Genomic DNA, 26,845 nt, shown 5'->3' with positions numbered 1-26,845 from the left:
GTTTTTTTTAAAATGATCACTGCTTCGCAAAAAATGAACAAGATTCAAAACTATTTTTTGTAAGCCTTGGCTGTACAAAGCCTGGCTTTCCTAGGCTCAGCTATCAATAGGATAACAAATAAGCGGCTGTCCCAGCTGCCCATCAGCGCAAAGGATGCAAGTCAGGAGGAAAAGACTGTCACCAGTAAGTTCAAAAGTTAACTTCTCCGGCCAGGAAGAAAACACACACACGTTCACCAGCACTGCTATTGACAGGCCACATCAGAGACTGCATTTATTGTAATTTATTCCATGCTTTTTCATTTCACCAAATTACCTTAACCCTTACCTCGTATCACAGATCAATCAGCTCCCTGGAAGAAACTCTGAGCTGTTTACAGAAAAGATGCTTTACATTTTACTCTCTGCTTTGCAGTTGAAGCTCCACGATCATGTCAAACAAAAAGAATTTGACTGAGTTCACAGCTATTTCCGATGATAAACGCTTCCAAATTTATGGTAGTTATTCACGCAAGGACTACGTTACATGTAAATCAAATATCATAAAGAACAATTTGCTAAAAATATAAATACCATGTTTATGCTTTAATAATATTAGCAAAGTTGGATTCTCAGTGTCTGTACGTAAAATAACTGCACCTGTTCAAGCAACCAAAATAACATCAAAGAAATGCTTGATGCCTGTTGATCCTAAAAATAAGAAACAACAGTACCGCCTGTTACTGCCGAAACAGCAGGACCACAGTTAGGAAGGTCTTGGGGAAATCTGCTCTTGAGCTAAATGAGTGCTCTGTTACAGAAGGCACAAATAATCCTGCTAATAACCAAAAGCCACCGCAAGCCCCCCGCGCAGAGGTATCGGCCTGCTGCAGAGACCTAAACCCCGTCTTCCCCGCTTGTCTCCAACGGGGAAGCCAAGCTGCAACCAGCGGAGCGGCAGCGAGCTGCCTTCCAGCAGCTTTCCCGTCTCGAAAAAGATTTAAATCAAACCTGACTTGCACGGTCGTTCTCCTCAGCTGGCTGATTACCGGGGACAGGTAGCGGAGGCATTAAGAGAGGGAATATCCCCGTTAAGAGTAACGCAAGCTTCGGGAGCTAAGAATCGAACTGCAAGAGCAGCGCGGGCGCCGGCCCCGCTCCTTGCCGGCCCCCGCGCCCTTCGCACAAAACGGCTTTTCCATGAAGCTCCTCCGGCTCTGCAGACCCGCGTCCCCGCTCCGGCGGGCGTCCGCGGCGCTGCCCGGGGCTCCTCCTGCAAAACCCAACCAAGCGGCCGGCCCGCGCGCGGGGAAGAGCGTCAGCGAACGAGCCCCCGCGTCCTCCAGGCACCCGGCCGAGGGGAAGCCTCGCTTGCAGCAAAGCCCGTTCCTTGGGCAACTCTCAATCCTTCTTGCTTAAACTCTCGGCAATTCTCAGTGCCGTTTCCTAACCCCCAGCGAAGGCTAACGCAATCGAGCTTGTCCTACAGGATTGCGACGGCTCCAGCCAGGCCTGGGAAAGCGACACCGCCTTCATAAATTAAACGTTCACATCCTAATCGTTACCCAAAAATCCTCTGCAGAGGGTGACTGCAATCTGTCATAATTACCCACCGCAGCCCTGTCTGACGGCTCAGGCTCCGCCGCTCGCCAGCACTTGCTAGAAACATCCTGTCCCCACCCCAAAAAATCCATCTCGAGACGGATCTGTCATCTTTCCAGGAGAGATCACTTAATTTCGGCAGCGCGTGTACGCTTCCCAGCGCGGCCCACGGATGCTTCCCCTGAGGACGCAGGATGCCAAGAGGAAAGCGGAGAGCAAGAGGGAGGTTTCGGGGGTTGTTTCTGCCGTGATTTTTGGTTCTGTGTTTTAAGAGGGAGCACTACCAGCGTGACCGCTGTTGAGGCTGGGCGACCGTGGTGGAAACCGGCTCCTCTGCCCCGCGCGCCCTCCTCGCCGGGCACCCCGCACGGGCATCGCCTGGCGGCGAGCGGGGACGCGCCGCAGGCAGCAGGGCCCCTTCCCCGCGGGACCGAGGGCTGCTGCTGGAGAGAGACATCTCTGGCTGTAACTACATAACTCAGAATAAAAAGACAAAGCTCCAACATGGTGCAATTAATGCAGGAAACATTGATTTCTGCACAGTAGCACGCTGGCTCATTAATTCCAGGTGCTCCTACGAGCCAATTCCAGCACAGGCTTTGCAACAGGAGACAAACGTGAGAATATCGAATGCTGAAATTCCTTCATGCAATGACCTTTTATCGCCACCGAGCTTCAAAACAGCACACCCTCAACCGTGCCGATAATCGCGCCCATCCCCCTGGCTGCAAGCGCTGCCTTCCCCAAAATTCCCATTTCGGCTGCCGGCGTTACAGAGCCACCAGCTCGGGCCCCTGCGAAACGCCAGTCGCGGGACCACAATTTCCGCACCAGCGCTGCCCGGCCTCCCACCGGGCGCTGCAGGGACTGGGGCGATGCTCCGCATTTCCAGATGAGAGGGACGAGTCGCTTCCACCGTCCCGTGCCTCAGTTTGCCCACCCGATCAGCAGTCGCCCCACAATCCGAATCCAGCAGCGGCTGCCGTGGCCAACGCCGAACGTCACGCTGGGACCCCGCCACCCACCTCACCCAACCACCCGGCCTTGTCTGCAGCAACCCAGGACACCGAGACCACCCCCGGAGCCCCCTAGAGCCACGCTGGGGCTTTGGAGGGTGCAACGACTGCGATTTGCAGCTCGCCCCACACCGCTGCATCCCAGCGGGATTTGCACCGCCGCCGCCATGCCGGTACCGCGCAGCGGCGATGACTGCACCTCGCTGGCACACATCTCATCCTCCAGCACCGGGCAGCACCAGCCAGGCCGCCAAGAAATAACCCAATTCGCGCCCTCGGTTTTCACAGCTCCCGCAGCCAACACAGCGCAGATTTCCTGCGCCCACCACCATGCAGCTTCAATTGTCATTACAGCATCCGCACAGTTTTAATGAATGCCAAAGCTGCTCCTCACTTGATAGAGCCTGACAAGAGCAACAATCACAGATTAGCAAGAAAACTTCTTGCTTTTCAACAAAGGTTAATAAATAGTGACAGCATTAAGTCTATTCTGATTAACTATGCTGAAAGATATTATTGCCGTTTGTAACATGAAATCATTATTGGATTAAGCACAGTGTATAAAAATGAAATGTGAGTTTTAATCTCAGACACAGGCTCTCGGCGCTCTGATGCGGACCACGCAGCTCTCAAAAGCTGCCTTGTATTAAACTCTAACTCAGCCAGTTAAGAGATATCATCTAAAAGACATCGCCTTTCTAGCTTTTGGGATTTTTCTCCCCTTGACTAACAAAGCTACCACAATTTGACTTGAGAAGCATCTAAGAAGGAGCCGCGCGTTCCGGCTGAAATTAAGCCCCTGGAGAGCCCCTAACGCCCCGTCGGTGCCGCGGAGGGACCGCACAGGGCGCCGCCAAACCCCGCCGTACCCCCAGCGCTCTGCCCCCGACCCGGCGCAGCTGGCCGGCGAGAGGGGCCGGGGCTGGAGCTCAGCGCGTCCGCCGCGAGCTCGGCCCCGCTCTGGGCAAGGGGACGCGGCCCCGCGGCGTTCCCACGCTCCCGGAGCCTGGGCGCTAGCCTGGCTCGCCAACGCTTTCAGGGGAAAGCTTTGCCAAAGGGAAAAACATCCCTAAGCAAACGGCTAAAACCCAGAATCGTGAACCAAGAAAACCGAAGGCAACGCCCGCGGCGAGACGCACGCACGCAGGAAGCGTCCACAAGGAGGAGAGGAAAGGAAAAAGCCTCCGTAAACCTAATTATTGGCTGTAACCTCATAATTTCAGTATGTCATGTAAATTCTCTCCAGCTGCTCACAGGGAATTTGTTCACGAACCCAACACTCAAAATAGAAAAGAGGTGCTGCTGCTTTTAATTAGACGTGCTCGGGCCAAAGTCATGCCCAATTTAGCCGGGCTCACACCAGCATAGCCACGCCAGGGAGAAACTTTTACCTGTTTTCACTCAGAATCGCTTCCTGAAAGACAAGCGACGGCGGCCGGGCGACTGCGGGGCGCCCACAGCTCAGCAACCTGGTCCTACGGGCGCTGCAAGACCAGCGACTGGGCTTAAAAGAATAAAAAGGGGGGGGGGGGGACAAAAAATCAAAATAGCACCTTATGATTCTCAGCATCCAACTTGCTATTTTGGGATGTTTGGTCAGGGATCTAGGAGGAATTTGGCATGAAAACCGCATTCTCCCAAGGAGCGGGAAGGAGCACCGAGAAGGGAACCGCGGAAGGCCCTATTTGCCGAAACGCTCGCAGCAGCCTCCCCGGATATAAACCGCACCTGGACGCCGCCCCGGCACAGGCTCGGCAGGAAGGAAATCGGGGCGAAACAGAAGGCAGAGCCGTTTTCCCGCTCCCGGGACGCAGCTGCTCGAGGGCACGCACCGACCTACGCGCGAGCGACGGAAGGCGGAGGGGACGCGGGATCGGCTAAAGACAGCCGGCGAGACGCCCGCGCGGGCTCCGGCAGGTACCGAAACGCGGCGCCACAGCCGCCCCGGGGAGCACGGCTGTCCCGGCTCCGAGCCGGCACGCGGCGCCAGCAGGAGCCGAGGGCAGCCCGCGCCGTCGCCGCCAGGAACGGGACCGTTCCCTTTCTGTGAAAATGCCGCCTTTGTGAGCGGCAGGATCCTTTTTCGCCAGAACGTGGTTTTTCTGAAAACGTTCCCCTTTGACATGCTGGGAAAACCATTTCTAACATCTCCCCAAAGATTGTGGGGTTTTTTTTACTTTAGGAAAATTCACTGCTAATTCCGTGCTCCTGCCATCGCTATCATGCCTACGTTATTTCGCTCCGCAGCGCTGGGACTCGTTTATCACGTGACATAATAGTTTAACTATTCTGTTATTGTATATTTTCTTCTTCTTCTTCTTTTTTTTTTTATACTTGAAATCATTAAGAGCAGCTGCTACTTAGCACCGATTGAAGCCCCTTCCCTTCCCTTCCGGATCAAAGGGGCGACTGTTTGTTGCAACCAGAACAGTTTGACACCCAGATCAAAGTCTCGCCCGTTTGCGTTGCAGGGAAAGCGTTTGACACCCTGTGCCAAAGCGTCAAACTATTTCATTCCAGCGCAAACACGAGACGCTTTGTCTAGGGGAGATGAGATGTTTCAATCAATCAGCCTTCAGGAGCAGCTTTCCCCTATGATTTTCCCCAGGAAAGCAATCGCTTCCAGCCCGGAGCCAGGACTCCCAGCAGGAAAGCTGGAAGTCTGGCCGCCGGCGTGACCCGGCTCCGAACCGCGCGGGGGGATCGACAGCAGCAGGCCCAGGAGCCAGCTCCGGGCTGGTTGCTCGGACCGTGAGGTTGCTCGTTACTGCAGGTCTCCTCAAGGCCAAGGAGAGCTGGGACCAAAGGCTGGGGCAGAGGGTGGGCTGCCGCAGACGCCTCCGCCGGCAGCCGGGCCAGGGCAGGAGCCGGGGCTTGGGGACGGCCAGCCACCCGCGAGCGCTTCTGCATTTGAAACAGATGTGGAAACCGGCTGCAAAAATTTAGTTAGAAAGAAAAAGGTTACGTGTCACCAGCTTGGCCTCCTCCGACGAGGCCACGGGACGGTCGCCAGCGCTCCCTGCGATCAAAACCGCCGCTGCCCCCGGGGCCGTGCCCCGAAGACGCAGTTTTCCCCTTTTGTTTCTGCTCCTTCCTCCCAAACCCATATCTTACTGCCAACACCTTGAGGCAGGCGATTTTGGCCCTGCCTGCTCTGTCCTCAACCGAACCCCCTCCTGCTGCACGGGGACGGGACGCCGGTGGGACGCTCGCACCCGCTCCAGGCGTCCGGCCGCGAGCCGGTGGGTCTCGCAGCCGGCCCCGCATGCTGCCGCCCCTTACGCCATCGGTGCAACGCAAACGGGCCGCGGGATTTTCCTCAAGCAAAGAACGTGTGTTTGTTCAAGGGAAAATATAGTTGGAAGCAGAAGCCACCCATGGCGGAGATTAGAGAAAAGCCTGCTTAGACCTCGCTACGGCGGAGGAATTGCACGGGAACGCTTCATCCCTATGTAAATACTGCCAGCGCAACGCCGTCAGAGCCGCCGGCTCCGTGGCTGGCTGCAAGTTATCAGCCGAGCAAATTCCGCTTGTTTAATTTTATATTGCCTTCAGGCACGTTTACCTCTCCCATTTGCCCAAGCACTCTCTTTGGCTCGCGCCCAGGAGCCAGGGAGACTTATTTCTTGGACTCGACCCTCCTGGGGGATCAGCACAGACTTCCCAAAGCCGGAGAAACAACTTACACCAAGCAGAGAAGCAGCTCCAACACGCGGGGCCTCACAGACACACCACGGAGGGGATGCGATGCCGTGGATGTCAGCGTCCCTTGGGATCCCGGTCCCGAGGGATGTTTCATGGGTTAATTCAGGCCGGCCAAGCAATGCAAGATGAGACACGCTGCCGTCCAGAGCGGGCAGTTTGGGGTGAGGATACAAAGCCGCTCTGCTAACCACTTTGCAAACTCCCCTTGCAAAATTGGTTTTTAGCAAAGCCACTTATCACCTTAACCATCTATCGATCCCCTGACTCCTGGCCAGGGCTCCGAGGAGCCAATATAGCGCAGGCGGGGAAAGCAGAAAAGCAGAAAAACACAACTGCAAATTAGGTCACTAAAAAGCATATGGCCAACGTTTCCCCCAGTGGTTGCCAAAGCAAGACCCCTGAACTAAAACCGAAGGTGGCCGCATGGGTACGAGCAGGCACCGAGAGGCCTGAGCAGCTCTGCCCAGCATCCACGCCGGGCAGGCAGGAGCGAGCTCTGCTCCCAGGGGTGGGTTGTCCTGCTAGTGCCCTCACCTTGGGGCAAATATTGCCTTCCAGCAAACAAAACCAGGGGGACACAAGCACGCACGGCCTCGTGCCCTTTTTGAAGACTGGCGTGACATTGGCTTTCTTCCAGTCCTCAGGCACCTCTCCTGATCTCCAGGACCTTTCAAAGATGATGGAGAGAGGCCTAGCGATAACATCCGCCAGCTCCCTCAGCACTCGTGGGTGCATCCCATCGGGGCCCATGGATTTGTGGATGTCAAGTTTGGACAAAAGATCTCTAACCCGATCCTCCTCAACCAAGGGAGAGTCTTCCTTTCTCCAGCCTTCCTCTCTTGTCTCCAAGGTCTGGAATTCCTCAGGACTGGCCTTAGCAGTGAAGACAGAAGCAAAGAAGGCATTCAATAACTCTGCCTTCTCTGTATCCTTTGTCACCAGGGCACCCGCCCCTTTCAGCAGCGGGCCCACGTTTTCCCTAGTCTTCCTTTTGCTATTGATGTATTTGAAGAAGGCCTTCTTGTTGTCCTTGACATCCCTTGCCAGATTTAATTCCAACTGGGCCTTAGCCTTCCTTGTCGCATCCCTGCACGCTCTGACAACGTCCCTGTATTCCTCCCAAGTGGCCTGTCCCCTTTTCCACATTCTGTACACTTCCTTCTTCTGCTGGAGTTTTGCCAGCAGTTCCTTGCTCATCCATGCAGGTCTCCTGCCCGCTTTGCTGGACTTCTTCCTCAGAGGGATGCACTGATCCTGAGCCTGGAGGAAGTGACGCTTGAATATTAACCAGCTCTCTTGGACCCCTCTTCCTTCTAGGGCCCTACCCCAGGAGATTCCCTTAAGTAGGTCCCCGAAGAGGCCAAAGTCAGCTCTCCTGAAGTCCAGCGTTGCAATCCTACTCATTGCCCTGCTCCCTCCTCGCAGGATCCTGAACTCCACCATCTCATGGTCACTGCAGCCAAGGCTGCCCCCAACCTTCACATCTCCAACTAGACCTTCTTTGTTCGTTAGTACAAGGTCTAGCATTGCACCTCTCCTCGTTGGCGTCTCCACCACCTGGGTCAAGAAATTATCATCAATGCTCTGCAGGAACCTCTTTGACCTGCTTTGAACGAAGCAGGCGGCCGCGCAGCAGAGGCGGGGAGCTGCCGGGACGCGCTGCAGCGGAGAGCCCAGGCGGAGCGGCCGCTCTCCGAGCCCGGAGCGCCCATCGAGAGCTGCAGGGAAACGTGCTCGGATGAGACCGGCCGCCGCTGCCAGCAGCTCTTGCCCGGCCGGCGCGGGAATCCCCGCTCAGCAATGGAAGTCGCAAGACAAGGGGGAGACGCGGTGCCGCACGCGCCTCACAAGGCCACTGGCTCCCCAGCGAGGGATTTTGGGCCCCTGGGAGACTGGTGCTGCCGATGCAAGCGCCCTGAGCTTCATGGCAGCGACCGCAACGGGCCCAAGCTTCGTCTAAACCCCCTGGGCTGCTGACAGCTCAGCCCAGCTCAGAGGGATCAAACCTGGCAGCACGGAGGCCGAGCATCCAAGCAGGTTACGGGGCATCCAGGGATACCCTCTGCTGCCCCAAGAGGACAGAGGCGGCGGCGATGGGGGTCTCCGTCCGGCAGCTCCGCCGGCAGCACACGCCATCCGCTCCGGGGGAAAAGCCTCCGGCCGCTCCCTGCCGCTGGCACCCGCGCGAGCGGCTGCGACATCCCGGGAAGGGCTGGAGCAAGCGCGAGGATCCTGCCTGCAGAGCGGAGTTCGTGCCTCGTGTGCTTCCCGGCATTATCGATCTCACAGCAGTAACAGCCGGTATAATTTTGCTTAGCTTCAACTACCTGGCGATCATGAATTCTTTGGCCACAAGGTTACAAAGCGTTCCCTAAAACATGAGAAAAAGATTAAGCCTGCTTATAGTTAATAATATACTGTATACTGTCTATCAAGCTGGCTGTTTGCTATTGAGAGCCTACTATTAGACACTTATTTAAAAGGCCTTTCAAGGCTTCCGAAGAAAGTGCAGTTATGCATTTTTTTTTTCTGGCAAGAACTACTACAGATAAACATCAATTCGCTCCTGCAGATCACAGTCGCAGTAAATAAATTTTTCAGGAAGCTAAGTTCCATACAAAGCCTTCTCCAAGCTCCCGTTTCACACAACATCAATGTTTGGCCTCTGAGAAATAAAAGCTCTAAGGTTGCTTTATCCAAAGCTAAATTATCAATTGTGGCTGTTTTAAAAAAAATAGGGCATTTCAATGAGAAATCAGTACGGATGACGGGAAGTAAACACCACGGTTTCTAGACAGCACTGCCTTTCAGAGGCAAAACGGAGAAAGACGGTGGCTTTGCTGGCGATTGATCCAGGCCTTCGGCAAAGGCTTCTGCAGCCCAGAACTTGCTGGCGAGACGCGCCACTGCCGTACATCAGGCAATATCAACTAGCGGGACTGAGAACAACCGGCTACAGGCAAACTCAGCAGCCAGCACTCGCGCTATTTTCTTTTATAGCTTTTTAAAGTAGCAGACTGGGATTATCCATTATAAAGTATTTGTCACCAAAGAACCCCATGCCAGCTGTAACAGTGAGAAGCGCAGCTCCTCAGACTGCTTACTAGCTCTTTGCGAAGCTCCGATGCGGGAGGGATGCTGAGCACCCGGCCGAGCCAGCCGAGCCGACGGCAGCTACGAGGCGCTCAGCATTTCGCAGGCTCGGGCCCGCAGGAAGGAGTTACAACCCAGCGGGGCCCAAAAGGGCTTTTCAAAGCGGCTCGCAGGGATTTACCTGCACGACCACAACCGCCGTGCGCAGAAAGGGAGGGCGAGGAAGAGCACCTCAGCTCGCCGCGACCAAGGACACAGAGCCCCCCCCCCTTGCAAGGCATCTCCTGAAAACGTCCTTGCAGTTTTGAAAGCCAGACCCGGCACCACCGAGGCACGGGTACGAAGCGGAGGTGCCCGCCGGGCGCCGCGGCTCGCAGCCTGCCCACAAACCGGGCCGTGGGCAGACAGCGGGATGCGTGCTTGCTGCGTATTGCACATGCAAACGCAGGGCTCCAGCACTCGCTGCTGGAGCCAGGACTACGCTAGCGCTCAGGACGCTCCATCTGCTCTTTAAATAAAGAGATGCTGAGCTTTTTTTTTTTTTTTGGGGGGGGGGTCAAAAAACCACAACCACACAGAAACCCTTTAGGTCACGCACTGGCAGAACGGGATTTTCTTCAATAGGAAAGAAAGCGATGGATAAAGAGAAGATGATTTCAGCCAGCATGTTACCTGCATGTCCTCCAAGGCCACCCCTAGAATACCCGAATACCCTGCGATGCCCAAACCAAAGGAGGCTCCTACCTGCAAGAGCGGCTTAGTGATCAGAGGGGGAGGAAGACAGACTCCTGTACTCGTCTCAACAACTCCAGAGCAAATCAGCGCACCCTTCACGCCACACAAGAGGTTGTACCTGCCAGCCCTGGGACTCTGCCACGAGCAAAGTCAAACAGTGCAAATTCTGAGCTACAAAGGAGCAACCCTCCTTTCGTTCCTTAAATTGCAAATTAAGGGGCAAAAGAGCACTTCTAATACGGCGAGGGCAATTTGTTCATTCTGTGCAAAGCAGCTCGGCTCACCCAGTCCCAGCCACACCGGACCTGCGGGTCGACAGGACTAATTGCAACTTATTTCAGGGTCATTCACGTCTGCAGCAATGGCTCTGAAATGCAGGGACTGAACCGTGATTCATTTACTTATTTAGCTGTTAAACACAAAGGCGATTTTGAGAGTTAATAAGTTACCAGGGCCGAGATGGACAACGCCAGCAGCGAGCAGGGAAAACACACCTCCGCGGGCAGGGAGAAGCCCTCGGCCAAAACGGCGGCTGCTCCATGCCGGGATCTGCAAGACCTGAGCTCTCCCCTTCGCCAAGCCTAGTGGCTGCGCCACAAGTCTAACGATGAATAATAAAGTGAATAAAGCGATGCCCATGCAAGGGTGAGCTTAGGCTCCGAAACACTTGCAGCAGGTGGCCAGGCCGTGGTGGGAGCATCAAGCGATCCAATTCCTCGTGTCGAAACCTCTCCCGTCCTCCAGGCCCAACACCGGGCAGCCAGAGAAGGCGGCTGCCTTTCTTGAGCGTAAAAACTGGACGGTTCCTCATTACGTTACAAAAGATGCTAAACACTGCTCATCTCAATCAATACTTCCTAAGCACTGGTTATTAAAAAAGAATCAGGTCAGCTGCCCCTCTACTCTTTGTGAAAGTGTTTTTCTTTCAACTCATCTCAGAAAATAACCAGGAGATGCTCTACAGATAAGCACATTTTCCATCACTAAAATAAACTTAATTTTAAAGTCATGAACTTGTGACACCCATTGCTCTCCTGAAAATAAAACCGCCAGGGATGATATAATATGCATATTTAACCTCCTGATGTTGCTAATGTTGTTAGCAGAAACTGAAATATCGCCCGCTCCTGCTGACGGGCGCGAGAGCCTATAAGCTATTACTGTGGCTATTAGCAAACTGCCTATTTCCTGCAGTGTTATTTCCAGGTTACATAAATGAACCCTTGGGCTTATGTTACTGTAATAGCATTGGGCACTACATTGTTTTGCGCAGGAGCTTTCTAATTACCCTGCCGCAAACCTTACCCCAGACACTGCCTAGGTACTGTGACCACACCGGGGACGTCGAAGGGCTTCCCGAGGGACGGGAGGCAGCACGACGGGCCGAGAAGCTCACCCTGTCCCGAGCACACAGCCAAGGGTTGCACCGAGATAACACCGGCGTCATATACATATATATGCATACAGGCATATATCACATGTGTGTGAGTGTGTATGTATACACACACACACACAGACGTGTGCATGCATAAAGCACTGCAATACATTGAAGCTCTCATTCATTCGAGTCTCCTCAACCCACAGGAGCTCACGTGATTTCCCATTTCCCGAGCAGCCCGGAAGCCCCTTCTTCAGCCGCAGCAGCGTTCAAGGGCTCGCTAGGGAAAGTCCGAAAGAGAAACCCCTTCCCGAGGAGGGGCACCCGCACGCGCCCCGGCCAGCTCATCCTACCGCGCGTGCTGCACCCCGCGGCACGTCAGCACCCAGGTCTGGCCGTCGTCTGGGAGGGCACGAGGAGGAATAAGCGCTGTCCAGCATCTTTAAATAAGAGGCAAGGCAAATCTTAAGAATACATATATACATATATACACACACACAAATATATATATATATATATATACAGCCAGCAGTAAGTCCCCGCATAGCTGTGATCTTAATTGATCTGCAGTGAGTGGGGAAATATGTATTTAGGTTAAGGAGAATGCCAGAAGGTACAAGTTTTAAAAGCAAAATCTCAAAGCACCCAGGGCAAAACTATGCAAATTACCGCTAAGACCAACTTCTTATCTATATCAATATCTGCCAGCGAGAGACCCTCCCAAGTGATCCATCAGCACTTGCTGAGCAACCGCAAAATAATCTTTAATCCAGTGACACTATTTGCAAAGCTGTATTTATGAGACTTTTACCTTTTCTGTTATTAAAGGAGAGGGAGGGAAGCCGGAGTTTAATTTTCCGGCGGTTCCATTACCTCCGTTGTTAACGCTCGCTGCAGGGGAAGGTTTTGACACACCAAAGGAGACACTTAGGAGAAAATTTATTTTTTGTATATGTCTCTACAAAAAGAGATGCATGCAGCTATTAAGATGCAACGCTGCATGCCAAGTTCGGGGGGCCTTTTGGTGCCCCAAGTCCTCGGGGGGGGGGGAACCCCAAAACCAAACCCCGGTCATCTGCCCAGCTCTCCGGGCAGCGTTTCCTCGACTCCTACCCGACGCGGAGCTCTGCCGGAGCTCCTCGGGCTCCAGCGCGTCCCGGCAGCCGCGGCGCGAGCGGCTCCCCGGCAGCTCTGCCCGGACCTTGCCGCCGGGCGGCCTCCGCGGATCCCACCGAGCGTCCCCGGCAGCGCTGCCCCGCGCCGGCGGGGCCGGACGACGCTCCCCCCCAGGGGGAACGAGCCTACCTGCGATTTTACAGGCTTTAGGCAAAATCCCGCCACTGGTAAGTAAATATTTTCCCATCGATAACAACAGATAGCTAAATCAAGCCTTTAGCGTGTTCTCTTATCTCTTAAAGAGAATCATGGATTTACTAACTAATCAGGCGCCGAATCAAACAGCCGATTCGAAACTGGTGATAATCCAGTCAATTTATTTCGGGGGGCGACGAGCAGGAAGGAGGAGGGGGCAGGCTCCGGCCCCAGCAAGGATTTGCGTATTAGTAAAAACAAACAATCCTGTAAATAAAGAGAGCCTCCGTCCTGTCTGCCCAACGCTACTCTTATCGAGTGAGTCAGATGTTCTGCTGATTAAAAATTGATCCATTTCAAAATCTAATCAACAGAATAGGATTCTTTCATATGTTATCAAGGCAGCTGCTGACAACAAAAACCAAACCTGTTATTAACCCGTGAACCCCACTGACCCGAACCTGGCTGGGCGCTGCAACCGTAAATTATTCAGGAGTCCAAGAGCAATATCGCGAGCCTGATGGATTTACGCCCCGGCCGGCGCCGCGGCGGGTTCAAGCCGATTCGAGCGCCCCGGGGGACGCGCCGCCGCTCGGTGTCATGACTGCGAATACGTTACCGGCGTCCGCTCGCCGTCGCTTTCCAAACGTCCGGGCCTTCGGCGAAAGGACTTTCTGGGAGAGAAAGTCTACGAGAGCCTCCCGCCGCCGGGCAGAGGGGCCCGAGACCCGTCCAAGGGTCCGGCGTCCGGCGAGCGGGCCCCGCAGAAGCGAGCCCTGGAGAGCGAGCGTTTTGCATTCCTGCTCGAAGCCCAGCCAGGCTGGTGCCAGATCAAATGCAAAGAGGGCTCAAGGAGCGGGGAAGCTGGGGCAGCAGCTGCGATTTTTTTTTTTTTTTTTTTTTAAATTGTTATTTTTAAGGCAGGCTCGCAGTCCTCGCCCGCGCCGCTGCCGGCTGGAGGAAGCCGGACATTAGGTTGATGTAAACGTATGGATGCCGCCGCTGGACGCCGTCCCGCGGTCTGCCCCTCGAAAGGGATCTTTCCTGACGAGGCCGGGGAGGGCTAACCGCTGCACCTCGCGCTGGGAGACGAGCGCCCACCTCGGCGGCCCCCCGGCCAGAGCCCGCGCGCCCCCCGCGACGAGCCGGGCGGCTCGGCCGGCAGCGCTCTGCTCTCCAAACCTCCCAAAGCAGCGTCTCCGTATAACTTCCCGGCCAAACAAAGGCAACGCCGACGGACGCGGCTTTATGTGCCGTTTTCTCCGCTTTTCAGGGGGAAACCCCCCCAAAACTGTCGCACGCTTTGTTCCCCCCCCCCCCTCCAAATTAAGGCACCTGCTGCCGACCCCCCGGCCGAGCTCCCCCGCCGCAGGCGGTGCTGCCCAGCTGCGATCCCCCAACCAAGACCACACGGGGAGGGGGGGGGAAAAAGTTGGCACCGCGTCAACTAAGCTCAACGACAACAGCGGCTCTTCCTCCTAAACACGTGTAGGAGTTTGACGACTCTCTGACCTCCCCTTAAAGCCAAAACAACCCCCTGGGGGAGCCCCCTCAGCCCTGGCCCTATCGATCCTGTCCGGGCTGCGATATCACAGCTAGCGGCGTCTCCGAGGGAGGCCCCGCGGCGGCCGACCGCCCGGCCCGAGGACGAGCGCCCGCCCCGCGCCGCCGCGGAAGACGGAGCGAGACCCTCGGCGCCGGAGCCTGGCGCGCTCCGGCCCTTCCTCCTCCCCCCGAGCGGGGACGACGCAGCCCTACTCGCAGCAGCAGCGGCGATTTTCCTCCTGCAGCCTCCCGGACGCGGGCAGTCCAACCCCTCGTGCAATGAGGGCGCTCAGGCCGAGAATCTGCTCCATCCAGAAGCTCAGATGTTTGAGCCGAGCGCGGTAACGCGGTCTACGGGACGGGAGCCATGCTAGACGTTGACTTCCCCCCCCCCCCCCCCCGCTACGTTAAGCCCAACAGCGCTTTAAAAAGCGCCTCGAGAGCCGCGGCGTCTCGCCGGGACGCGAAACCCAAACTCTTCTGCCCAGCAGGCACCTGAGAAAGCCACGTTCTCCTCCACCGTGCCAAACACCTTCACGTCAACGGCCCGTTCCAAAGCCCGAAGACGTCGGTCACCTTAACCAGGCTTGGAGCCGAACCTCCGTTCGGGGGAGGAATCAGGCCTTGGTAGAGCATTTTTGCCTTGTTTTTCCCCCAAGCCTCCTCGGTTCCTCGAGGTCGGCGGTGGGGAGCGGCCGCGGCGCTCGGACGGCACCGGGGACAGCGCCGGTTCGGGGCTCGGGGCAGGCTTCGGCCGCGGGGCCCCTGGCCGAGCGCGCAGCGAAGCGGGGAGACGTCGGCGCCTGGCTGCTCCCGCCCGTCTCACGACGACATCAGAGCGGTTTGGACACGGCGCCACGGAGAACGCGGCGGGTCGATAAATCAGGTACCGGGTAGAATTTCATTACGTTTCGAGGCGGGTGTCGCTAAACAGGTCTTGGAAGAGAAATTCAGCTCGGAAGGCCTTCGGAAAGGTTGCACGCAAGAGGAAAAAGAAAACGTGTTTTCAGGCTCCGAGATCTCTTTCTGCTGCAAGTCTCGGGAGCGTCCCCCGCTCGGCCCGGGGATGCCTGGGGGGGCCGGCGCAGGATCCGGCCTCGGCGCGGGAGCAGCCCTTCCCCGGCGGCCAGGCGATGCGCTCGGCTCGGCCGGGCCGGCGCGCCGTCCGCCGCGATACGAGCCGACGGCCGCCGACTCGTCCCTTCGTCGCGAGCGCCCCGGGGTGGGGGGGGGGGGGGGGGGGAAGAGCCTCACCCAGGATCAGCGATTCGGAGCGCCGCGCGCCCTGCTCCTCCGCTCCCTCCTCGCTAGCTAATAATCACACTTGTGTGAAGCCGGTGCCGTACGTAACGGAAAGAGAAAACATCCTTGGAGAGCCTAACAATCAGACAATTTTTAAGATCATGGAGCATTAAACCATTCCCAATAGGGTTTACTAATCAAACAGCCAAATCCTTCATAACCAACCAATCCCTACAGAGCAATTAAATCCTTCCCCTTTAAAACACTTGGCACACTGTCTGGGGACAAAAAGAAAAATTTGCAAAATTCATTTGATAAATTAACCAGGGAAAAGAAAGAAGTGAATCAAGCTTTGTTCTTTTCATTTTTTTTTAATTATGGAATTCACAATGCCTGAATAATGTTTAATAAGAACTATGAAAATTCCTAACAGTATTACAACACAACACAAAAGAATTAACCTGGTTACCGTGAAAAATTGCATATTTAATTAAGAACAGAGAGTTCAAAACTATCCAGAGATTTCAAAAGTACTGTTGCCTAAGGGGCTAAATTACACGCTCGCAGTGCTGCTAACAGGGCGAGAACGCGCAATCATTACCCAAGTGTCCCCATTAAGTGACAACGGGCAGATGACATCAAATTCATTTCAAAAGCAACAGGAATTGAAGCATTCACTTGGGTAGTGGAAGGCAAAGCGACTATCCTGCTGGTATAAACCAGACCCCTTGTTGATAAAGGCAATAATTAAAGAATAATGTTAATTAGCTGCTTTTATTTGAAAGAAGAGCACAGGAACGGGAGGCGCCGCAGCCCTGGCTCCACTACCTATGCGTTGTGCACAGCGCTCGCTCCTGGTGGAAAATTAAAAAGGAAGAGCTGCCTTTCGCGGGATTTCTGCGGCCGTCTTTGCTAATCAGGTACGTGCCAGAGCGATGCCCAACGGCTCCGTTGCGCTGTCCCTGCTCTCCTGGAAAGACACCACTTTCTCCGTGCATCCCCATCGCTGCCCGACGGGCGCCCGACGCTCCAGCCGGCCCTTGGCTCCCCAAAGCCCGGCCAAGCGACGGCCGGGAGTTGGGGGAAAATAAGAGGCGTTTAGGATTAGCAGAGTGCAGCCCATCACCAGCCACGGGTCCCCCTTCCCCGGTGATGGAGGAAGGGACCACACGGCCACCGGATCCCAACCCAGTTGGGACTTGCGGTTTCGGTACAATTTATGTAGCATCAAACACGATATCATTTGGGGGGGCCGCGCTGGGGCAGAAGAGTTGCGCGCGGAGGCTCGGCCCTGCCGGACAGGGACAAAGCCGGCCGCGGGGCGGGAGAGCGAAGCGAGCGCGCTGCAGGGGCTGCCCGTGGCCCGGCTCGGCCGAGCATCCGGCCTCCCGGCCCCGTGGCCCAAACGTCGCCTCCTTCCTCCTCCAAAGGGAGCAGGAGGAGAGAGGGGTAATAATTACCCAGCTCCCCGGGATTAAGCAATGTTTGCAAAACGCTCCGCGAGCCCCGGCCGGATGCAGCTCGCTCCGTCAGCGGGTGGGATGATTAATAAAGAGCAAGTGTCCTCTGCAGCCAAGCTAAGCAATATCGCGCCAGCCGGGCCCTCCGCGCGCCCGCATCCCGCGAAGACGAGCGGCTGTGCTTACGCTGCACATTGCAAGCCTCGCTGCCAGCGCCAGGTAATGCTTTATTATGTTATCCTGGCAGAGGCAAACAAAGGCAGCCCGAGGTCCCGACTTCGGTGTAAAACCGCAGGAGCGTTACCAAAGGCAACCGCAGCGTGCTCAGAGCGGCTGACGCACAGTGCAGCTCCCACTAGGGCAATATTTACATGGGGTTCAAATTGGTTATTTACTTTTTTAGAAATCTGTGTTGCAGAAGAACTAGCTAGCACGCACGCACCAGCCAATTAACATTCAAACAGCCACGCATTAGCGGCAAGTCACTTAAACTGCAGCGAAATCGATACTCTGGGGTCCTGTTTCGGCTTTGGGGAAATCATCAAGTGTTACACCAAACTAGTCAAAAAAAATAATTACATGGCAAGGCCATATTAAAAAAAAGCACCGAAACCATTTTGGAAAAAAGTCATCAGCGTGTGCATCAGTGCGAGCATTTGCGTATGGAGAAAAAAAAAATCAGGAAGCTCCACTTAAAAGAAGCTGCCCCTTTCCGCTGTGCCAAACATGGAACAAGAGGGGGAAAAAGCCAACTGCAGGAATTCTGCAAAACAGCTCTTTGGGAGCCACAGCCAAAATCAACAAAATTAAATACACAGATAAAGTGAAAGCAACCCTCCCACCCACCCTGCCCTTGCAGCGGGATTCCCGTCTCCCGTTAACCTCGTCGGCAGCGACGCGGGATCGCTCGGATGGTCGGTTATTCCCTGCCCTTCGCGCCGGGGCCGGGCAGCGCTCGGGATCGCCTGCTCCGGGAGAGCGGGGCGGAGGTGCGGCGGGATGCCCTCCGCGGGTGATCCCAAACCTCGCCTGCGGTCCGTCACCCCCTCTGACCGCGGCATCGCCCCACGAGCACGGGCCCATCCTCGTGGGCTCCCCCTCCAACGCCAGCTGGGACCCGGCCCAGCCAGGACGAGCCCGGGAGCAGGGCTGCCGCACGCCCCTGCTAATTAACAAACGCTGCGGTAAATAACGAGCACTTCGGCTTTCCAGGCTATCTAAATCTTTTGGTTAGATTTCACTGATGACCCCCTGCGGCTGATGCCTTGCTGGCTTCAAGAGCTGGTTTGTCATTGAGTTAATGTATCCTGGGCCTCTTTGCAAGGATGTCGCCGTAGTTCCCCCGCGCAGGTGACCGAAACTGCGCGTGCAACTCGTGGGTCATTTCCCAGGGCCACCTGCGGCACAAGGGTCGAACACGTCCTCTCCTCGCTTTCCGCACGGGCAACGCACAGCACAGCTGCCCGGGGCACTGCTGGGCCCCTTTGCTCCGTCTGTTCACCCCGAGACCTCCGGCCACTTTGCAGGCGAGTCCTCCAGCCCTCTGTTCTGCAGGCAGGGAAACTGAGGCACGGAGACAGGCTGCGTCCAAGTCACTGGACAAGGATTATGGCAAATCCAGGAGCTGAATCCCAGGGTCACAACTGACCACATTAGAAAGCCGGCAAACGCAGGCTCACGCGTGCTCCCATCCTCCACCCGCTTCGGCTTGTTCCCATTTGGGATCCCAAGACGCAGTGAAGGGTGCAGCCTGCCTGGGGTTCCCCGGGAAGCCCCAGCCAGCAGCGGCGAGCCAGCCCGAGCCCTGTGGATGCGCTTCCCGCTCGGATCGTCCTCGCCCGGCCTCCAGGACCGATTCCAGCCCATAGCTATTTTACTCCACCCTGAACTGCAGGGATTCCTCACTCCAAGTCGGGGAGAGGGACGAGGTCCCACCATCCATGCATCAGGCTGGGAACAGGAGTCTTGATTTTTACCTCTCTGGCTGCAGATAAGCCAAACGCCCACACTCAGCCCCATCCTCCCACCCTTGGCACCCGCCGACGCTCACGACGCTCCGGAGACGGCGCGAGCCAAGCGGGTTCGTCGCAGAAGCGCTTCCCTCGGCGAGCCGCCCACCCATCGCCAAGGCAAAAAAGAGAGAGATCTTAAAAAGGCAACAAACCCAAGCAAAATGGACTCAACGAGACTGAATCCTCCCTCCTGCTTTTTGCCGTCTCTGCAAGATGCACCAAGAACCGCAGAAAAACGGGCGCCACAAAGAAAAAAAAAAGTAATTAAAGAAAACTCAGTCATAGATCCTAATGCAACATACGCAGGAAAGTGTTACGAAAGGGAAAACTTTTTAATAAAGTCTGCAAGTATATATTTCTCCTTTATCAACCTCAAGATTTATTGACCCAAGAAGCCATATTGACTGAATAAATCTTGATAATGACCCCAGCAGAAGTCAATACCTGCTTATTATCTTCCAAGTTGGGGAATTACATCTTTCTATAATAGGAACAGGATGGTACAAAACGTTCTGAGAAACTTCAGCGAGCCTTTTTGGGTGGAATGGATGCCTCTAATGTTCCTTTTCCAATTTGAGAGGGAATCTTCTACGCTATTAATAAAGATACCATGCCGCAGATCCATTCTCCATTGCAAGGCTCAGGGGAGGAAGAACTCTGTTTGCACATGCCATTGCTTTTGAACCCTACATTATTTCCCTTTAAACTAAGCCTGTGTTCTAGGAGCAGGAGCCTTCAGCTCTCCAACACCTTCAATCCCTGCAAACAATGGCCTTGCATTTTAAATTTGTAGTTTTGTATCAGCAGCTCCTGTGATAATTCACCAAAACACAGGAAGCAGGACCTCCCGCAGCAGGAGATGCAGAGGAGCATCACTGTACTATTACCCAAGGGAAGAGGGGAGCAGCCCCACGCCAGCAATTCAACCTCACCCCTCGCCTCCCGCACGTCTGCCTGGCTCCAGGCCTGATCGAGCCCAGCCTGCAGACACGCAGCCAGTCAGTGCTGAACGTCTTCCACGAGAAATCCTCCATTCCTCCCCAGAGAGGACAAGGAGTCTGTCCGGGGGAACGACCTGCCACGGACGCAATCACTGCTCGTTTGCTGCAAACGGGCCAAGAGAGCCGGCCATGGTGACCACACAAGGCCACAGCGTTAGAAAAGGCTGGGAGAAAAGTGAGCCCCAGAACATGGCTTTGTCAAAGGATAAGAAGATTTAAAGAAAAAAAAAAAATCACTGCTCTCTACAACTTTTGGAGCTCTCCTTCAGAGTTTGCTAAGTCCCCACCAAGACACAGGGCCACCCATGGGAACCCAAAAGCAGCTCTCCAAGCTGGATTTCTTTGACCCGCAAAAATTAGCGGAAGGGGAAAGGAGAGGATGAGGGAAGGCCGCTCCAGCTCCCCAAATCCACAAGCTCGCTGGAGACGAGCAAGGACTTCTGCCTTCTAAAAATGGCGATTCTTTTGCCAGCAGTTAACTTCACGTTCGGCAGGGAAAAGAGTAGCTCGGGGACTGCAACGCACAACAATTATGCCTGCATTTTTATTTGAAGTCTCTGCAGACAGCGAGAAAAATTAACTGAAGGGAGCAGCTACTGTGCCAACATATGGAAGGAGATGAAGAGCGAGCTCTGCACGCTCCGCTGAGGTTATCTAGCTAAGCAAGCACCTCCTAAAGGACTCTCAGGCTGGGAGCGAACTGTTTGCTAAATCTGGTCATAAATAATAATTCAAATCACCAAACACTTTAACATTCAGCTCTACCTGCAGCACAAAAACCCCGCCGAGCCTTGTCGAATTCGCCATCTCGGAGCGCGAGGCAGCATTCGCCCCTTGACCAACCCCAACAGCGGGCTGCTCAGATGCAGTCCAGGGCGGCAGGTGCACCATGGGACCCAGCGCCATCACGGTGGCCGAGAGCAGGATGGGGCCTGGTGAACAGCTGCATCCTACCTCGGTTAGCCCGAGCGCTCTGCGCTCTCCCCCATTTCAGCAGGAATAAAGCGTAGAAAATGGAGACAGCAAACCCAAATGCTCCGCTGGCCATGGACATGCCCATCCTGAAGGCAACGGCCTGAGGAACCAGCCAGGAGGTTATGGGACTGACACCCTTCGCTCCTGTCCCACAGGAGCAAATTATATTTTCGTCCATGTCCCCTATCCGCCTCTTGGTCACAGTCCCTTCCCCATTCCCCCCCAAGGCCACAGAGACAATCCACTAAACTGGATCAGGAGGCCAGCATGTACATCTCTAATGGGCTGCAGCATGCACACAATTAATTAATGGATTTATTAATTAGGGAAGAAGTCACTCTTTGGGCTGGAATTGGGGTCACCAGTTTCTAAAGTGAGAGCTGCAGAGCTAAAGATAAACTCTCATTTTCTGCAGTTCTCTTCTTGTCTGGCAGTGTCTCAATTATTCAACCATAGGAAAAAACCCCACATTACACTTAGGAACTTCACGGTCTTTTTCTTCCGATGCACAAAATCGGGACTCAACAGCAGGTAGGACCAGGAACCCAGCCAGTTTTATCCTCCCCTTTATGTAAAAGTTAGGGGTATTAAAAACACAGTGTGCACTAACAACAGAGCCCCAGGCTTGCTCCCTCTGTCCCCGAGATCGAAGCCCCCCAGCCCAGGCAGGATGGTATCTGACTTCTGCACTGGCTGAGCACCGCAAAAGGCCGCGGTGTGCACGGCGCTGTACACAGCGAGAGCAGAGCCAGCCCACACGTCACAGCGCAGCACCGAGGGTCTGAAGAGCTCGAGGGGGTTTTCCCTTCCCGGCTCACCCAACGGGCTGGCGTATGGCCAGGGATGGCAGGAAGACCAGCGGCTGCTGCCCCATGTCCCGGCCCAGGCAGGGACCGCAGCAGCGTAGGTGCAGAGGAAGGGGGCACCACAAAACAGTCTAGCATAGCAACTTCCAGAGAACCAGGTGTCCCAGAAGCTTTAACAGGCCGTGCTGGGACATCAGCTGCCCTCTGACAGCCAGTTTGGCTGAACTTTCTTGGTGGCACACAGAGGTAATAAGCACTTCTGACTGCTGCAGGCCTAGATCTCAAAGGAAAGATGGCTTCAGAGAAGGTAAGCTGGGCTAAGGAGAGCCGTATCACTAGTGTCCCTGCTGAGAGATTGGCTGTGGAGCACAGCCGCAGTAATAGACAGCAGAGAATCCACAGCCACTAGAGCGACAGTACGAGTCCCCTGGTCATTGGGAACGCCTCAGTAGGAGCACACGCCTATTGGGCGCCAGATAACCCAACCACAAGACAGACAGCTGTAAAGAACCAGGCTTCATTACTTCCACTGCTCCCAATTTTTTTTTTCCCCACCCCTTAAACTATGGTTTTCCAGCAGATGTTCTGCCTTCCCACCCGCCCTGCTGCAAGGGCAGGAGTCGAGTCACCAGAAAACATGGGATACGTTAACCACCCAACACGCCCCCAAGCCAGTCCCCGGCACGCACACAAGTTTTACTTGCATGAGTAAACCCTGATGTTTCAGTGGGGAAGGATCACCCCAGGAGCAGGACTGCGCCCACGGGCGGTCAACGCCAAGTGAACGCCGCCAAGGCGGTCTGCAGGCCAGCCTGCGCGCATCTGCATGTACAGCGCCTTGCACCAGCACCGCCCCACTCTGTATTTCACAGCACTCAAAGGCCCCAGGAAACAGCCATCAGCACTCCCCGTATGGCTCCAAAGCCACGGGCAGCACTCCCTGATGAGTTTATCGGCTCCCAAGCAAGAGGGGAGGATGCTAAAGGTCAGGAGAGCTCGCCATATGAGCGGCAGACCTCGCTGCTCCAGTGCGGCCACCGCCCACCGTGCTGTACCATCAGGAGAACGTTTCACCCGTGATGCCATGGTTCAACATCCAGGAAGCCGCAGCAAGAGAAGGGCACGTGGCAACGCACATCCTCGGGAAAACAACGTTTCTGAGGGAACCAGAGCATTTTTCCTTTTCCCACCACGGAGCCTCATCTCTCCCCTCTGTCCCCAGGCAATATGTTGACTACCGTGCAGACCCACCACAGTCACCAGAGGAGAAAGACAGTCGGGGTAAGAGGACCTTCTGCCTGCCCCAGACACACCTGGCTCCTGCAGGTGCACCCACACACACGTTCCCCCCTCTTCCCCTCTCAGCAGCGGACAAGACTTCTCTCTCTCTCAGAGGCCAGAGACATCCCAGGCAGGGTGACCACCAGCACCTCCAGCTGGTGAGGGCACCTCGGCAAAGCAGGGGTGGGAAAGCACTTGCCACAAGTGGCAAAGCTACTGGTTGTGTTGGTTGGGGAGATGCTACCGAGGCAGAGCAAACTGGAAGATCCCACGGATCGCTCTGCTCTCCTCAAAGCCCTAACAACACATGGAGCCTGGGGACTTGAGAAGCTGAGGCTCCCCCTGCTCGGAGCCCCAAAATTTACCCTTCTTCCCCCCACGGTTACCCTGCCCACAGGCTCTGCTACAACTGTGCAGTTCAGTTTATTAGTCCAAGCTTGAGGAATTAAGCTGCAGCCAAGAGGACTGATAGCTTATTTACTGCTGTCATCTATATAAAGAAGAATTTTGACACATTGTTAAATGATAGCACATTTAGATAAGTCAAGCTGTCATATCATTTAATGGATGTCTAAACTCCCTCTGTAGCTGATATGCAAAATTTATGCACTTCAGAATATCATAAGGTTATAATATTTTAATCACATCCACATTTTTTTCTAAACTTTGAACAGTGAAAACATTCCATCAAACACAACACGCTCCGAGGCTCTCGGCACACCGCAGCCCGGCAGAGAAACCACCAAAGTTTCTGCCCAACTCGCCACAAAGTCTGCTCCTCCACGCAGGCATGCACAGAGCGCTTGCACTACGGGAAATAAAACGAACACCACTTTATTTGACGAACCAAATGCTAGAGCCATGTAGCCAGAGCTAATCTGCATAATGAGATGTGAAGACATTTATAAAAGATGGCAATAATAGGTCTCTCTCCCCTCGCTCGCAGTTGTATTTTTTATCCCAAATCATCAGCTCACAACTCTTCCCATTTTTTGCCATTTTAAATCAGAACGGGTAGATTGAGAAGGCATCCAGAATGCAGAGTGTATAATCCATACAATGGTAAACTGAACATAATAAAACATAAGCAAATTAAAAACAAGAAAAAAGGTATGAATCCCGTTATGACTATTATACACAAGAAAGCTGTAAAAAAAATACTGCATTAGTAATGTACACAATAAAACAATCTCATAACCAAATGAAATATGTCTGGCATTATCTCTGATAGAATTTTATCTCTTCTCATTTCCGAGACTATTTGCCGTAAAAGGGCTCAATGCCATTTTGATCAAAGTGCTACGGAGTATCACATTATCTGCATGTCTTACATATGCCCACCATTCATCAGGGTTGCTTAAACTCTCCCATTCCCAATGGGTCCCGGGCCAGCAGAGCTGCTTAAAGGCATACGTGAAGAAAAAAAAAAAGGAAGAGGAGAAAAAAGAAAAAAAAAAAGAAAAAAGGTCTTGGAGGAATAATAAACAGATTGTCACCCCCCCCCCTTTTTTTTTTTTTATTAAATAGAAGGCATTAGGCCAAGCTGGCACAAGGTCACCTTTCCCAGTGTGATCCCGGGGAGGAGGCAGACCTGCTGCCTGGACAGAAGTCACCACTCACCGCTGCTCACTTCCCGGCTCGGCACCCAGCCGCAGCGACCCAGTCAACCAGAGCGGCGGGGAACCGAAGCTGCCCACCTCCGCGCACGGAGCCGGCGGGAGCCCGCCTCGCCACCCTTCCCGCTGCCCCCCGTGCTCCAGCAGGGTTCCCCCCCTCCCCGCGCGGACGAGAAAGCGGCTGCCAATATTTTCCTTTAAATCGAGGTCTGTATGCACAGGGGGGGTCATTAGCATGATGTACCAAGGAACGCTTTTGTATCCCGAGCGCTTAGACCAGTAATCCCTTTCCAGCCACAATGCCGTAAACGAGCAGTCGTGGCAAGCCGACTAGCTGTAGTACCTGCATTACTTTTAGGGTTGGGTATCACAGATGTAGCACGTAATCTGCTTAAAAGCCAAAATGTATTAAATGCTGGAACTGTCGATACACTCCTGAAGCCCCCATAAACCGCATTTAAATTTGTTTACTCCCCTACGAGGCATGCTGCATTTTAAACTCCCTAACATCCTACGGGGATAAAGCCGTTTAATATCCATGTAAATGAGCACCTCTGCTTTTGCAGCGGATCCAGGGTAGGTTTCACGCCGTTATGTGACACGTTGGGAGAGCATCGTGTCAGCGGTCCGGCTCTCCCCTACACCGGTGCCTATGTAAGGTCACAAACTGTAAAGATCCCTTCTCTCCCCCCCCCCCCCCCCCCGCCGGTCAAACACTCCCTGGCAGACGTTAACAAAGGACTTACCGGTAATTTCAGAGAGCAGCGGCCCTACAGCTGCAGGCAGCGGCGGCCACCGGGGCAGAGCCACAAAGGCGCCCCGCGGCGTTCACCGCCGTCCAGGCCCCGACGGACCCAAACGCCGGCGAAATTCCCCAGACCTGAATTAACAATATGGGGGGAGGAAGGGGGGGGAGGAAGGGCTCCCCGCCAGCGCCCAGCGGGGGTCGGGGCCGCGTCCCCTCCGCCCCCGGCCGCAGCGGCGCTCAGCCCTCGCCGGACGCGGGGCGCCGCCGCCCCCCCGGCGCGCAGCGGCAGCGCCGAGCACGCCGCTCCCCCGCCGGGCACCTGCGGCTCCGCGCGGCGCCAGAAACTTGGCGGCGGCGCCCGGCCCGCCCCCCCCATACCCCCCCCAACACACCGGGCAACTCGCGGCGGCGGCGGCGGGGTCCCCCCCCCCCGGCCCCGCTGTCACCTTGGCGGCGCCGAGCGGTCCCGCGGCGGCGGCGGGGCCGGGCGGCTCCATGCCGCTAGCGCTGCTCCATGCCGGCCGCGGCGGCGGCGCCGGGCTGAACCGAACAAAGAGCGGCGGCGGCGGATCGATTGCTGATACCTATCGATGGGGAAGGGCGGGCGGGGAGGGAGGGAGGGAGGGGGCGAGGGGAGGGAGCGGCGGCGGGCGGTGTGTGTGGAGGAGGAGGAAGGAGGGGGGGGAGGCCGCCCCCCCACCTCCCCCCCGCGGCCCGGCTGAGGCGGGGGCCGCCCCGCGCCGCGCCACCGACCTGGAGCCGGCGGACATCAAAGCGCGTCCGATACCGGAACATCGATCCCACCTCGGCGGCCATCTTGGGGGAGCCCGGCGACGCAGGGCCAGCGGCGCCGGGCCGGGGAACCGCCGCCGCCTCCTCCACACGCGGGGCAGCGGCGGGGCGGGAACCGCCGCCGGCCGGGGGCGGCCCCGCCGCCGCCGCCGTCGCCTCCGCCACGCCGCGCCCCGGGCCCGCCCCGCGGGGCTCCGCGCAGGGCGGCCGAGGGGGGCGGCCCGGCCCCGCCGGGGCGGGGGGGGGAAGGTGGCGGCTGCCCCGCGGCACCTGCCGCGCGTGGGGCGGCTCTGCCCGCTCCGTCCCTCGCGAGGGCGGGCGAGCTGCGAAGCCTCCCTCCGCGGGGGGGGGGGGTCTGTTTAAAACAAACAAAATATATATATATACACATATACACACGTAAATCGAGGTTTAAGAGGTGCCCGGTTTCCCATTAGCAGCTACAGGGGAGCCTGCTGGATGCAGCTCTAATAAATACATATATAATTTCATCTATATAAAATAGATAACGTAGAACACCAGAAATAGCGTTTCTGAAGCAGCAGGTA

General features: G+C 55.5%; 1 protein-coding gene across 1 annotated transcript in view; it reads right to left on the bottom strand.

Annotated features, from left to right (window-relative positions):
• CUX2 (cut like homeobox 2) overlaps positions 1-26,319 on the bottom strand; it is a 79,167-nt gene extending 52,848 nt beyond the window's left edge. Inside the window, exon 1 of the mRNA XM_068911005.1 lies at positions 26,259-26,319. The gene's annotated coding sequence lies outside the window, so the exon portion shown is untranslated. The remainder of the gene's footprint in view (positions 1-26,258) is intronic.
• Between the last annotated feature and the right edge of the window lie 526 nt (positions 26,320-26,845).

Source organism: Struthio camelus, chromosome 17 (assembly GCF_040807025.1).
Source record: "Struthio camelus isolate bStrCam1 chromosome 17, bStrCam1.hap1, whole genome shotgun sequence".
Lineage (NCBI taxonomy): Eukaryota > Metazoa > Chordata > Aves > Struthioniformes > Struthionidae > Struthio > Struthio camelus.
Note: the sequence above shows the minus strand (reverse complement) of the source record. Positions and strands in the feature narration are given on the sequence as shown.